Source organism: Eurosta solidaginis, chromosome 5 (genome assembly GCF_040869045.1).
Source record: "Eurosta solidaginis isolate ZX-2024a chromosome 5, ASM4086904v1, whole genome shotgun sequence".
Classification (NCBI taxonomy): Eukaryota; Metazoa; Arthropoda; class Insecta; order Diptera; family Tephritidae; genus Eurosta; species Eurosta solidaginis.
Genome location: NC_090323.1, coordinates 113,438,417 through 113,451,654, shown reverse-complemented (window position 1 = coordinate 113,451,654; position 13,238 = coordinate 113,438,417). Strand labels below are relative to the sequence as shown.

Here is a 13,238-nt window from a genome sequence, read left to right as displayed (position 1 = left end):
TAAAAAATAAAAAAAATAAAATGATATTTGTCTTATAATGACGTACTTAAGCATTATTATTATTATTATTTTATTATTTATTTATCTCAAAGTACATTAAGACTTGGAGTCTTTCATTGCACATATTCACGAGGTTAAATACAATTTTTCTTCTTAAATTTAAGCTTAAGCTAACATTAGTTCTAGACAATACGACACAGGCGTTGTAGGTAGGTAGGTTGAAACAGGAGGAGGGGAGGGTTAGTGTGTGAAGAGATCTGTTACTGCCGTTTTGAAGCATTCATATGACTTAATGCATTTTATTGGAATAGGTAGAGAATTCCACAATTTCACAGCACTAACAAAGAATAATCTAGAAGCCGCTACTGTGCTATGCCTAGGGACTACGAAGTTGTGAGTTCGCGAAGATTGTACAAATTTTAGTTTCTCATAAAGATATCTAGGTTGTTGAAATTTAATTATTTTATATAAACAAAAAACATTTCGGACATTTAGATAGACTTCTATGCTAAATCCAAGTATATTTTTTGGGTATGGTGAAATGTGGTCAAACTTTCTTTTACAATAGATGAATCTTGCCACGTTGTTAATAGTCAAACTTAGTTTATTTTTAGATTCGCAGTCTAAATCTCCATACACATTTTCAAACTATCTTATTTGAGGCACAATCAGAGCCTTAACTAATTTAAGTTTTATGTTATGAGGTAGGCAAAAACAGGTATGCCACAGGTTTCTTAAAGTATTGTATATTTTTGATATACTACAGGAAATGTGGTGTGTACATGTTAAGCGGGTGTTGACTTTAAAGCCGAGACTAGTAACGACGGATTGATACTGTAATATATTTCCATCGAGAACTATGGGTGATTGCGCAGTTAGATCATCCGAATCGTGCGATATTGGCAGGACCTGTGTTTTTTCCGCATTCAGGCAAAGGCCATTTGTTTCTGCCCAAACTGATATTTTATCAAGATCTTCGTTTAGCCTAAAGACAAGATCTTCCCCAAGTCCTATTGGGCGTGAAAAATAAATCTGAGTATCGTCAGCATATAAATGTATTGACGAATTTTGACAGCAATGAACGATGTCGTTGATAAAAGTTGTAAATAGTATAGGACCCAAATTTGATCCTTGAGGTACCCCTGAGGGAATTTTACTACGTTCAGAAATTACTTCACCACACTGAACTTGTTGTTGCCTACTCGAGAGGTAACTTTCAATAAGCTTAATTGAAGTTGAGTCAAAACCGAAATAATGTTTCAGCTTCAAAAGTAATATATCGTGATTGACAGTATCAAAATCTTTAGAAAAATCTAAAAGAATTAAAAATGTAAGTAATTTGCCATCGAGACTGGGGCGAATATCATCCATTACTTTGAGCATGGCTGTGTAACAGCTGTGACCAGCTCTAAAGCCAGATTGACTGTCAGCCAGCAGGCTATTCTTGCTCAGGTGAGATGTTATTTAATTAGCAATAAACCTTTCAAACACTTTCGATAAAGCTGGTAAAATACTTATAGGCCTATAATTTTGAGGGCAGTCATAGTTTTTGCTCTTGGCTATAGGGACAATGTTTGCTACTTTCCATTGGTTTGGAAACGTAGATGAGGTTAGGGCAAAGTTTATGAGATGTGTAAGAGAGGGGAGTGCAGAGGGCAATATTAATTTTAAAAAGCGTAGACTAAGTCCATCCACACCCACAGCATTCGACTTGATGTTGTATACACACTTGGCGATCTCATCTTCAGTGCCTGAAACAAATGCTAATTTATTAGAGTGGTTGTATTCTAAGCTCTGATCCACAACAAATTTTGAAACATGGTCATGCCCTCTATTTATTCCTATGAAATACGAGTTTATTAAATTTGCATCAATAACGCAAGTTTTATCAGCCTTCGGACGAACTCCCAACGATTTTAAATTTTTCCACAGAATTTTTGAAGGAACGTTATCATTAAATTTGGTTTTGAGATAATTTATTTTGGCTTGACGCAAATCAGTTGTTAATTTGTTTCTTAATTTTTTGTATTCTCTCCACCGCTCAGTAGTAGGGTTACGCTTCCGATATTTATAAGCATTATTACGGTTTTTGATAAGCTGTAATATTCTATTATTGAACCAAGGCTTTTTATTGTCAATTGCATCGGTAGCGGAAATAGGAACATACTTTTCATATAAATAATTCACCAGCATTACGAAGTAAGATAGCTTATCTTCAATATGCGGAAGAAGATAGCAGTAATTCCAGTCCATTGCGAAACTTTCATACTGGAGAGCATTCATATTTATTTTTTTAAAATCCCTATACATAAGTTTCACAGCATTTTTAGTTTTGCTGAACTCAACATCGTAAAATAACAAGATTAACTCGTGGTCAGAAATTCCAGCTAAAGGAAATTGGTCAATATGCATTATATTTCTAGTGCCACTTACACCAAAGAGATCCAGCATACTTGGTCTGCATTGAGGCGCGAAACGTGTAGCGTATTTGTTAACAATGGTAATACCAACAGAGTTAAATTTACATAGCAAGTTCCTGGATCTATTACTATCAGATAATATATCTATATTAAAATCACCACAGATGAGGACATGTACATAGTGCATTGACAATTCGGATATTTTATTGAAAACCATGGTAAGGTCATTGCTGTTATGGGGGTTGTAGATGCAAACAACTAAAAATTTTTGAACATTATCATAAAATTCTACAAAAATACTCTCAACTAGATCTGTACAGCCTGATGCATGTATAACTTTACATTGCAAGTAAGGTTTAAAATAGATGGCTATGCCGCCACCTCTGTTACCAGTGGATCGATCATTTATTATCAATGAGTAATCACACAACGTATACATTAAGTCTTTCATACCAACCTTGAACCAAGATTCTGCTACGCATATCACGTCCATTTTAACATCATGAAAAATATAATTTAGATATTCGGGCTTATCGACTGTTAAGCTACGAGAGTTAAAGTGACAGATATTAAAACCTCTGTTGTACTCACATGTTAATTGAAGCGCAAGTTTTAGATTATCTTGTTTAGTGCTCTCACTGATGTTAATCAGACCACAAAATACAACAGATGCTTGCAAACAAATATAGAATGGGAAAGAAAGGAAGAATATACAATGGGAACAGGGCAAAAAGAGAGGCGATCAAAGTATTTCTTAAGAGAATAAGCATTGGATATTAATAATATTTTCTTAATCATAACAAAATACATATGATGACATATTTATGGCTCATGCAGCGGCTGCAATGCTATCGATGTTTTCGCGATTCAGAACCTTTACTGCTTCACTGGTGCGATGCTTTCGTACATAAATATGCCCACGAATTGTAAATGCACTCACCAAATGTTTTTGTCTCTTCAATCGTGTAGCATACTGCATTAATTCTCGATTCTTTTTGGTAAGACATTCGTGCACATACAATTTTCCATCAGCATCGATCCCAATGTCACGCAGAGTCAATGATTTGTTATTTGTTTGAAATAAACTAGCGTTTGCCTTGAATAAGAGAGAGCGGTCGTGTGGCGAATTTAGTTTAAAAATTATGGGAGGAGGGTTTCTGCTATTGGTACTGTTTTTGCTTTTGCTGCGATGATTTTGATAAGATAGCGTGACACTGCCCACTTATGATAAAAAGTTGTATCTAAGTAGTCACGTAATCAATAACTACCAAAATCGATAGACGTATTGTTTCTTTTAAATGGCAATACTCTTATAAAACTCAAATGTCCGTTTTTGGTGCCACAATAACAAGGTGCTTCAAAATTCATCGTACAATTTTACATGTTTTTTTGTTTTTAATTTACAAGCCAAATATGTATTTTATTAATAACTAAAAGTTATTGAAAGTGGTTCAATGAAATTTTAATTTAATCTAAAGATTAAACAGCCAACAAATTTTGGAAAAGAGGAGTGGCACTGCCCATTTATGCTAAAAAGTTTGATCTTTACCAATTTGTACCAAATTCGATAGACGTATTGATTTCTATAAAAATATAATACCCGTTTGAAGGCGAAATGCCTAAGCTTTAAAATAAATTTGATAAGCTTTAGAGAAATGCAATTACGAAAAGTATATATTTATAAATTACTAAATTAATTAATTCTTTTATTTCAAATAAAAAATTAACTTGTACATAGATATCTTATTATTCAATAAAGTAACAAAATTGATTAGTAAATTTGTTTTTCATTGTTGTGATAAGAAATGAGAAACTTATTTTATCTTAACATAGTCATCGTCACTGGAACATATATCTAACAAAGTAACGATTTCTGAGCTATACGCATCTTTAAGATCTTTTTGTGTTCTTACATACCTCATAGATGATATGACTGGATCAGAAGAGATAGCTAACACGTTGAAAAGGTCTTCGTTTTGTCTAACTCGTGATACTTTGCAGGTGTTCATACAACTATATCTTTTGTAGCCTTTGTTCTTAGATTCCTGAGCTTCTTCAGACAATTTTCCTAATGGTAAGCACTGGTACTATATTAAATCTTTCCCATGTGCTAAAATTTTATGTACGGTTAGTGTAAGTTTCTTCTCGGGATACTTTTGATTCCGAAACTCTGTAGTTTTAGATGCATATTCTCCAAATTTGGGTCCATTAACTGGTTCATGGCAGTTTAAAATATTTAAAATTACTCCAAATCTTTTCACAATATCACTATCAACTCCTGTTATGCGAGCAGTCACTTCATCGTTTTCAAAAAATCTTCTTGAGTTACCATCATTTGTATTTCCGTATCCATACTTTGGATAGTCAACTCTAAGGCCAATCTCTTTATAGAATGCATCCTGAATTTTTTTTTCCTGTTTTGTTTCTCCTTACATGTTGTATTGTTGTCGAAAACTTCTCCTTCTTGTGGTAGTGTATAAGCCAGCTTCAAAACAAATTTCATATGTCTTATCCTAGCATGCAAAGGAGATATTCCATACTCATAATTTAGTTCGTCAGTTATTGAATCATCAAGATTTTCAAAGTCCTTTTGGCTCTTCTTACAAATTGGACATTTCATTGTAGATGTCGTATTTGTTATTAAGTTTAAAACTTTTCCATCGACCATTGTTAGAAGAAAATCATGCTTTATTGTAATAACATTCCCCTCTTCAATTTCAATTATTGTTGGTTCTAATTTGGCAATTTTATTTTTTATATCACTCACTGTAGCTTTTATGAGTTCCGAAGACTCCTTCTCGTATTTAAATAATATCGGGCGGCACAATATAGCTGATGACGGACGTGGATTTTTCCAATGTTCTGAAGCTTCATCTTTTAGTCGTAATGGAACAATAGACATAAACATATTACTATCTCTAATTGGGTCATCGTCTACATTTATTTTTTGTTTATATGCGCTTTGTCCTGATGATCCATCACAGCCCCACTTAGTTATCAATGCTAGATCCTTTGGCAGTCATTTCAACTTTTCTTCAGTGAAACTTTGAAGGAGTTATGTAGACGTATAATCCATTAGGTTTTGTAGCTCAATTTCAGCTGATACTTCGGTTATTTTGGGACGTAGAGGAACTGCTTCTTTCTTGGCTTGAGTAATTTGTTTGTATCCAGTTAAAATATCGGCATTACGTTGCAGTAATGACTTACGCAATATAATATATTTTTTCTGCGTTAAACCGAGATCTATAAACAGCGCCAAAGCTTCTTCGGGAGTGTATTTCCTAGGTAGCGCATTTGGTGGTGTGGGAATGCTGTTTTTGATCCTCATCAGTCGCACTGGACTTGCTACCGCAACTGCTTCTGTTATATGAGTCTTCACGTTTTGTTCGTCTTTTTTATATTTAATAGCCAGTGCTTCTGAAAGATGAGTCGTGGCCATAGCTTTTGTGGTATCAGACAGCTTTCTTTTCCTTGCGTAGGTAGAACACTCTTCTATGGGTTTTGTTGGTCCACCTCTAGTTGGATGGTTGCCGTGCTAGGCGTTTCTTCGTCCAAAAAAGTTTTGTCAGCTAGCCACTTTTCATGCTTACTTAGAACTTTTGAATTTTTACGATAGACGTCCTTCAATTTTCTTTCTATCATAATGTATTGTAAACCAATTTTTTCTTCCAGGCCTTCCTTTTCTTTAATGCTTGTTTCACTCGCTAATTCTCTCATAATAGCCTCAACGAAATCCCGTCTTGACTTTGTAGATTTAAACACGGCAAATAGTTCCGAGTTTTCTAGATACATATTAGAATTGGCTTCGAGTGTATCTGACTAAATATTAAACTGTGAACTATATTTAAAAATACTATTCACTTTAATTAAGTAAACAGAACACTTAGTTCCTTAATCTCCAAAAGACGAATGATAATGTGCATTGTATGATGGATAGCTTTATATACCTAATCAAATTATTAAAATGAATTTCAGGTATACAATTCGTAACTAAAAAAATGTATGTTGTTAACAAGTTCCAATAACAAAAACGACCTTACGGCTGTACTGAATTATATATACCTGCTCAGGCGCGTATTTATGCCCAAGGTTGTTTAACTTTATTTGATTTAAAAAGTGAAGTTGCATCTGGACGCAGGTAGACTTTATGAATTTATGTAACTGAATATTCCACAAATAACTACTGTTAATTTGACGGAGCACATATTTTAACATTTTTTTATTTTTTCCATCAAAGTTTTAAAAGGGGCCTAAAAATAGGCATTTCGAAAAACAGGTATATCCGCCTACTTTTACCAAAAAAAAAAAACTACTTTTTGTTTGCTTCAATCCTAAATTAAATTATCTTTAATGGCTATACAAGAAAACGACAACGCCGCCTTCTTTACTCACAAAACCATTTTAAATACAACGAAAAAGAAGAAAAATTTCAAATTTTTCCCAATGTTGAAAATTGGTCAATTTTGAACGGCTCTACCTGGTAAACTATAATTTTCTGCGAAAAAACAGTTGTATATTCTTGATCCCACGAAAATTCTCTATTATAGTATTAGATTTAGCTTTCATGATTTTTTTGATTTTTGCCATGCTTTAACGGCAGAGGCGCACCTGTGCGATGGTTGAAGTGTTACAAACGCATTCAGCCACGTCATGCCTTAGTTGTTGTAAACCTTATCCCAATTACCTTCTTTTGCATATTTTGTTTATACACAGTACATACTTCGTATGCTTTGGTAAGGCGGTTTCAAAGAAACTGGTTTTGTTGTTGGCTTTGTTCTATTTATGAAACTACAACGAATTAACCTATGTTGTCTATTTGTATGAGTTAAGCGGGGATTGCCCTAATTGTTTTAAATGTACGAAAACATTTATTTGAAGCAATTTTCAATTTATAATTTATTTAATAATTTTGCGAAAAATTAAAACAACGTCACATCAGGACGGACAAGGCGACAAGTGTTTCGATTATACCTTTTAAATCTCTTCAAAGCCTTTTCTCCCAGGAATGGGATTTGAACCCGCACTCCTACGATGGTTGTCATTTCTTTCCGCTTCATTTTGTTCCATTTTGTGTCATTTAGTTATCTTTCGTTTCGTGTCACTTCCGTTTAGTTTGGCGTTGTTCCATTGCATTTCCTTTAATTTCATTTTATCCTATTTTGTTTCATTTACCACATAGCATTTTACTTCATTTTGTTCTATGTTATTTCATTGCATTCCATTTAGCTGAACTTTATTTCATTTTATTTCGTTTCATTCCATTTCATTTCTTTTACTTTCATTTGATTCCATGTCATTTCATTTTATCGTATTTAATTTGTTTCCTTTCATTTCGTTTCACTTCATAATCTATTTTATTTAGCTTCATTTTATATTTTGTTTTTGTTTTTAATTATTCATTTTATATAGTTTCATATCATTTCGCTTTATTTCTTTTCATTTCCATAGGATTTATATTTTTTTCATTTAATTTTATATAATTCCATTTCATTTCATATAGTTTCATTGTTGTTTCTTTTCCATATCATTTCATTTCATTCCGTTTAATTTGAAATAGTTTCAAATTTCTTTGTTTCAGTTAATTTCCGTTCTTTTACTTTTTTATTTTATTTTATTTCATTTTGTTTTATTTTTATTTATTTACTATAATTAAATTTTTTTTTATTTTTATTTTATTTCATTCAATTTATTTTAATTTATTTTATGTTACTTTTTTATCGTTTTAAATTTTAGCTCATTTTATTCTATTGCTATTTTATTTAAATTTTTTATTAAAAATGTAAATTATATGAAATTTATATGAAATTTGTAAATTAAAAAAAATAATAATAGAAAGATTTGTAAATTAAAAAAAATAATAATAGAAAGTATGAAACATTAAAAAGTGAATAAAAACTTTGGAGTAGTTTTATGGAAATTTTTGGAGCATGTGGGATTTTTAGGTATTAGGAAATCGGTTTTTGGATGTTTTAAAGGACGGTCTGGTAACACTGCACATTGACGTTCAAGGCTGTCATTTGCAACTGAAAGTATGCAGTAGTTGCAGACTGACAGCTCACACATACACGAAATATCCCATTCCACCATGGATAATATCGGCGCCCCGCCGAACAAAATTATCCAACTTATTATCAAATTTTTTGAGCAGCGCCAGTATATGATTACCCAAATTTTTATCCACTCATGGTTGGTAGGGTCAAACTGCTCATACACCGTATCCCTTTTTTACAGCTACTTTCAAACAGTTTTAGTTTTTCTGTATAATCCCTTGTGTTATCTTTCAAATTAATAACCACACTTTTCTTATTTTAATAATTCTCGGCTTTCTGTAGCATTTATATATATATTTCTTCATCACCCTCTTTAAGTTTATTAAAAATGTCTTGTCTATATCCAAACTGCTTAGTAAAAAGTGAATCGCATCCCTTCGTGGCATGCTGCCTTTGCGATGGGATTGCCCATATGAAGTGCACCGGTTTGTCAGCAGGAATGGTTGACGCACTTAATGATAACGATAAGGGAGTGCGTTGGACTTGTTTGAAACGTAGGTGCACCGAAATTGATTTTTCAAGGTTTTCAAGCAAGCCCGATATGGGTCCTCTGAAATAAGTAGAGAGATTTCCGCTATGTCCGACAAGTTTATGCATTATATATCGTAGGTCTATCGATGTTTCCCTTAGAGCTCCGACTGGTCCGACTGGATGCCGTTCCCAAAGTTCCTCTACCTCCAGTTCTTCCACTCCCAACTGTTGAAGTGATAAATCTGTCCTCACCGAGTCCCTCAGCAGTTTAACCTTCGACATCGAAGGCTGCTGCAACTGTTTCTACTGTACCCTCCACAAAAAGGAACCAGGTTCCACACAACCACTCTACGGAGTCTGAACCGCCGGCTAGTAGATTGATTACTGTCCCTATTAAGAAGTCGATTTTCGTGCCCCGATTCAACAGAGTCACTACAGAAGAGGACCTGAAGTCGTACATCATAAATAAACTTAAATCCGAAAACGTGACTATTCGTAAATTTAATTTTAATTATCCTAGAGACATTTCGTCATTTAGGATTGACGTATCCGCGCAGCACTTTGAAACCATTTTAAATAATTCATTTTGGCAGCCCGGTGCTTTTGTACGTGAATTAGAACATAACGTTAATATTCCTAATCTTCCTCACGTTCCTCATAACAATAAAAATAAAATCAAAATGGATGAGGTCTAAACACGAAACTAACTGAACTGTACTTGAAATAGTTTAACTGTACTTGCAATATCATTGCTTTTACTGAAACTTGGCTAAAGCCTCATATATTTACTTCGGGGATTCTTTGCAATGATTACCAACTACATAGAAATAACCCCTTGAACAGGGTTGGAGGTGGAGTATTGCACGCGGTACATTCTTCTGTACTTTCCGCTGAGGTTAATTTACCTGCTAAAGAAGCTACAGAATTTAAGTGCATTACAATCCAGCTGAGAATAGGTTTTACCTATATTGCCATCTGCTATATCCCACCATCTTCTGATCCCTCGGTGTACATGAATCATATTTTGTTGCTGAAAGCTATCAACTCCATGTTGAAGCCCATTGATTCGATAATTGTCTGGGGTGACTTTAATCTTCCGCATGTATATTGGACCATATCTGACAATGATATTGTACTGGTTTTCTCAAAATTGTCCAGCAACGGCTTTTTAGCCGAATTAAATGAATTTTGCAAACATGTTCGGGAGTTTCCTTGATTTGGTATTTGTTGAACCTCTTACTGTACCTGAAGACCCTTACCATCCTTCCCTGGAAATAGTTTAAGAATTGAAACAAAGTTCTCGGAGTTACATTACCACTTCGCGAAGGCTAAATTTAATAAACTCAACCAAATTTTATCTACAGTAGTTTGGCCTAAAAATGGTGCAGATATTGACAACAACGTTTCTGACTTCAATACCATCATTATTCTGAAATGACACGTACCTAAGCGTAAACGTGTTTCCATTGAAATAATCCAAATATGGTAATAAATCTTTACAAAATAAAAAATCGCTTTCCTTCAAGCTGTACAGTAAGACAGGTTCACACTCCGACTACTTGAAGTACTCAATATTGCGTCATAAATATTTTGAATTAAATAAAAAGTGTTACAATACCTATCTCTGTACGATGAAAAGGAAAATAACTTGCAATCTGAAAGCTGAATTAATTTCTTTGTCTATTGAATACCTGTACCAACTCAACTCACTTAACGCAATTAATATTCCAGAAATATCTCCAGAGCAGGTTTTTTCACATTTAACGTCTTTGAAGGATTCTTACAATTCCCTCATGTTTTCTTTAAAAATGCGCTGAACACATTTATCAGCCCCTAACTGATATATTCAATATGTCCCCAAAGCATGGTGTTTTTCTTGCTGCTTGGAAGGATTCATTTCTCATACTCCTTCACAAAAAACGGCAGCAGGTCATGTGTAGAAAATTATCGAGGAATTGCAAAATTGTCTGTCATCCCAAAGGTATTTGAAGCCAGTGTTACTAATCAGCTAATATTTTCCATTTCTACGTTGATTGCAGATTCCCAAAACGGATTCTGTAAAGGCAAATTACAAAGACGCATTACCAACCTACTTGAATTCACATCTCATGTTTATAATGGATTTAGAGAAAAACATCACATCGATGTTATTTACACTGATTTCAGTAAAGGATTTGATAAAGTTTCAAACTCCTTGCTTATCCACAAGCTTGATCGACTAGGCTTCCAACCTGGTCTCACCCAGTCGATCTCTTCGTATCTCTGCGGTAGATCGCAAAAGGTAATTTTTAACAATACTCTTTCAAATGTCATTAATGTTCCCTCTGGCGTCCCACAGGGTATTCATCTCGGTCCAATTCTGTTCTTGCTATTTACTAAAGACATCTTTTTATTAATGATATAAAAATATTCCAAATTTTTAATGTATGCTGATGATGTAAAACGTTTTAGTTCCTACGCGTCTATTGAATAACGTGCCTTGCTTCAACCGGGTTTAAACTGCTTTGTTGGGTAGTGCAACGCAAACTCAATGCAGCTGAACCTCAATAAATATAAATTCATGTCCCTTTCTCGAATATCTTTGCCAGCAGCCTCTTACGTAATTAATAATTTTTGGCTTGTATCAGTAAATTATTTTATTGACTTGGGAGTCACGATGGATGCTAGACTTAGTTTCAACCTTCATATTATGGATACTGTCAATAAGGCTAGAGGTGTTCTATCACTAGTGAAATTATGGTCTAAAGAATTTAGTGACCCTTATATAACTAAGGCCCTTTTTACCACATTAGTTAGACCGATACTAGAGTACGGATCAATAGTGTGGAACTCGCGATATCAAGTTCATGCAGATAGACTAAAGTCAATACAGAAGCAATTTTTACCTTTTTCTTTAAATAATTTTCTTTGGGACTCTGCGTATAATCTTCCATCTTATACTAGTCGGTTAAAGCTAATCAATCTTCCAACTCTCGCAATACGTATAGAATTGCTAGGCGTATTATTCATGGCAAAACTACTGAATGGACTGATTTCTAGCCCCTGTCTTTTGAACGAAATAAACTTCAATGTCAAACCACGAACGTCAAGGCAGGCAGTGCAGAACTAATTTCGAATTAAATGAACCTTTTCGGTGCCCTTGTCATGATTTTAACTCTCATTCGAACTCATTTGATATAACGGATTCATTTTTACTATAACGAAAACTGTCTTATCCTAACTTAACTCGTAACAAAATAAATAAAAAAACTTTATATACTAAAAATGTTGACTTATTCTACATTGTAGTGTATGTATTATACTATATTATATATATATACTAAAAATGTTCACTTATTTTACATTGTAGTATATGTATTATTTCCAACTGTTATGTATAATACTCAGCTGATGATTTTTATTTTGTAGCTGAGCAGTTGTAGATCTCGACGCTTAACAAACCTCCGCCTATCAACAACTCGGAAAAAACAAAATCCGTGGGTCATGCGGATGCGCTCCTTGTGTTGGCTGGACGGGCTTTGGTGGGTATTTATCCGTTGGTTTTATTATTATTATTATACCAGTTTTCGTTCAAATGAGAGCACATAACTTGGTTTCAGTTTTAAACCATAGAATTCTAGACTTTTCTTTAAAGAAAAAATCGGATGGAATTAGTAAACGCTGTAGTAAGTTGAGAGGTTTTCAATTTGGTACAAACAAGTTTGAAAAATTACGTAAACAGTTTCAAATTGGTGCCAAATTTTGGCCCATATTCTTAAAAGTGTGAAAAAAACCATTTTTGGATCTTAAGGACTAAAATAAATGTGCAGCAGTTTTGCAGCTGCTTGATTGTTTTCTAGACATATGTGCAGCTACATGGCACCGACTTATGTCAAGTTTTCAACGATATTTTTCAACTCACTATTTTGTAGTCTAAAATCTGTTTTCAAATCCAAAAAGAGAGCTTTGAATATCAATTTTTAATTTTCAACGAGTAAAACTACGGAAACTAAAGAAAAAGGTTTCCTTATTTGGCATTTCGTTTTGTTGGTGATGGCTTGGGTTTTTTGTTACCCAACACTGATTCTATGCAGCGAATTTTGTTTAAACATATGCAGCGCTGTTTGGCATGCAGCGACTCATGAGTTTAACTTGTGTTAACCAGTGCATTTAAAATCTAGCTGTGCAGCACTTCTGCACTTATGTTTCTAACGGTTATGACTCGATTAGTAGAAATAAAAGAACTGCTTTTCCAATTTCGACAAGCTGTTGAGGGTTCTTAGACAGGTGTCCAAAAGTATGTAGTGTTACTCCGGTT

General features: G+C 33.8%; 1 protein-coding gene across 1 annotated transcript in view; it reads left to right on the top strand.

The window, feature by feature from the left end:
* LOC137254256 (clavesin-2) overlaps positions 1–13,238 on the top strand; it is a gene marked incomplete at its 5' end in the record, with an annotated part of 360,972 nt that overhangs the window by 346,443 nt on the left and 1,291 nt on the right. The gene's annotated exons all lie outside the window — the stretch shown is intronic.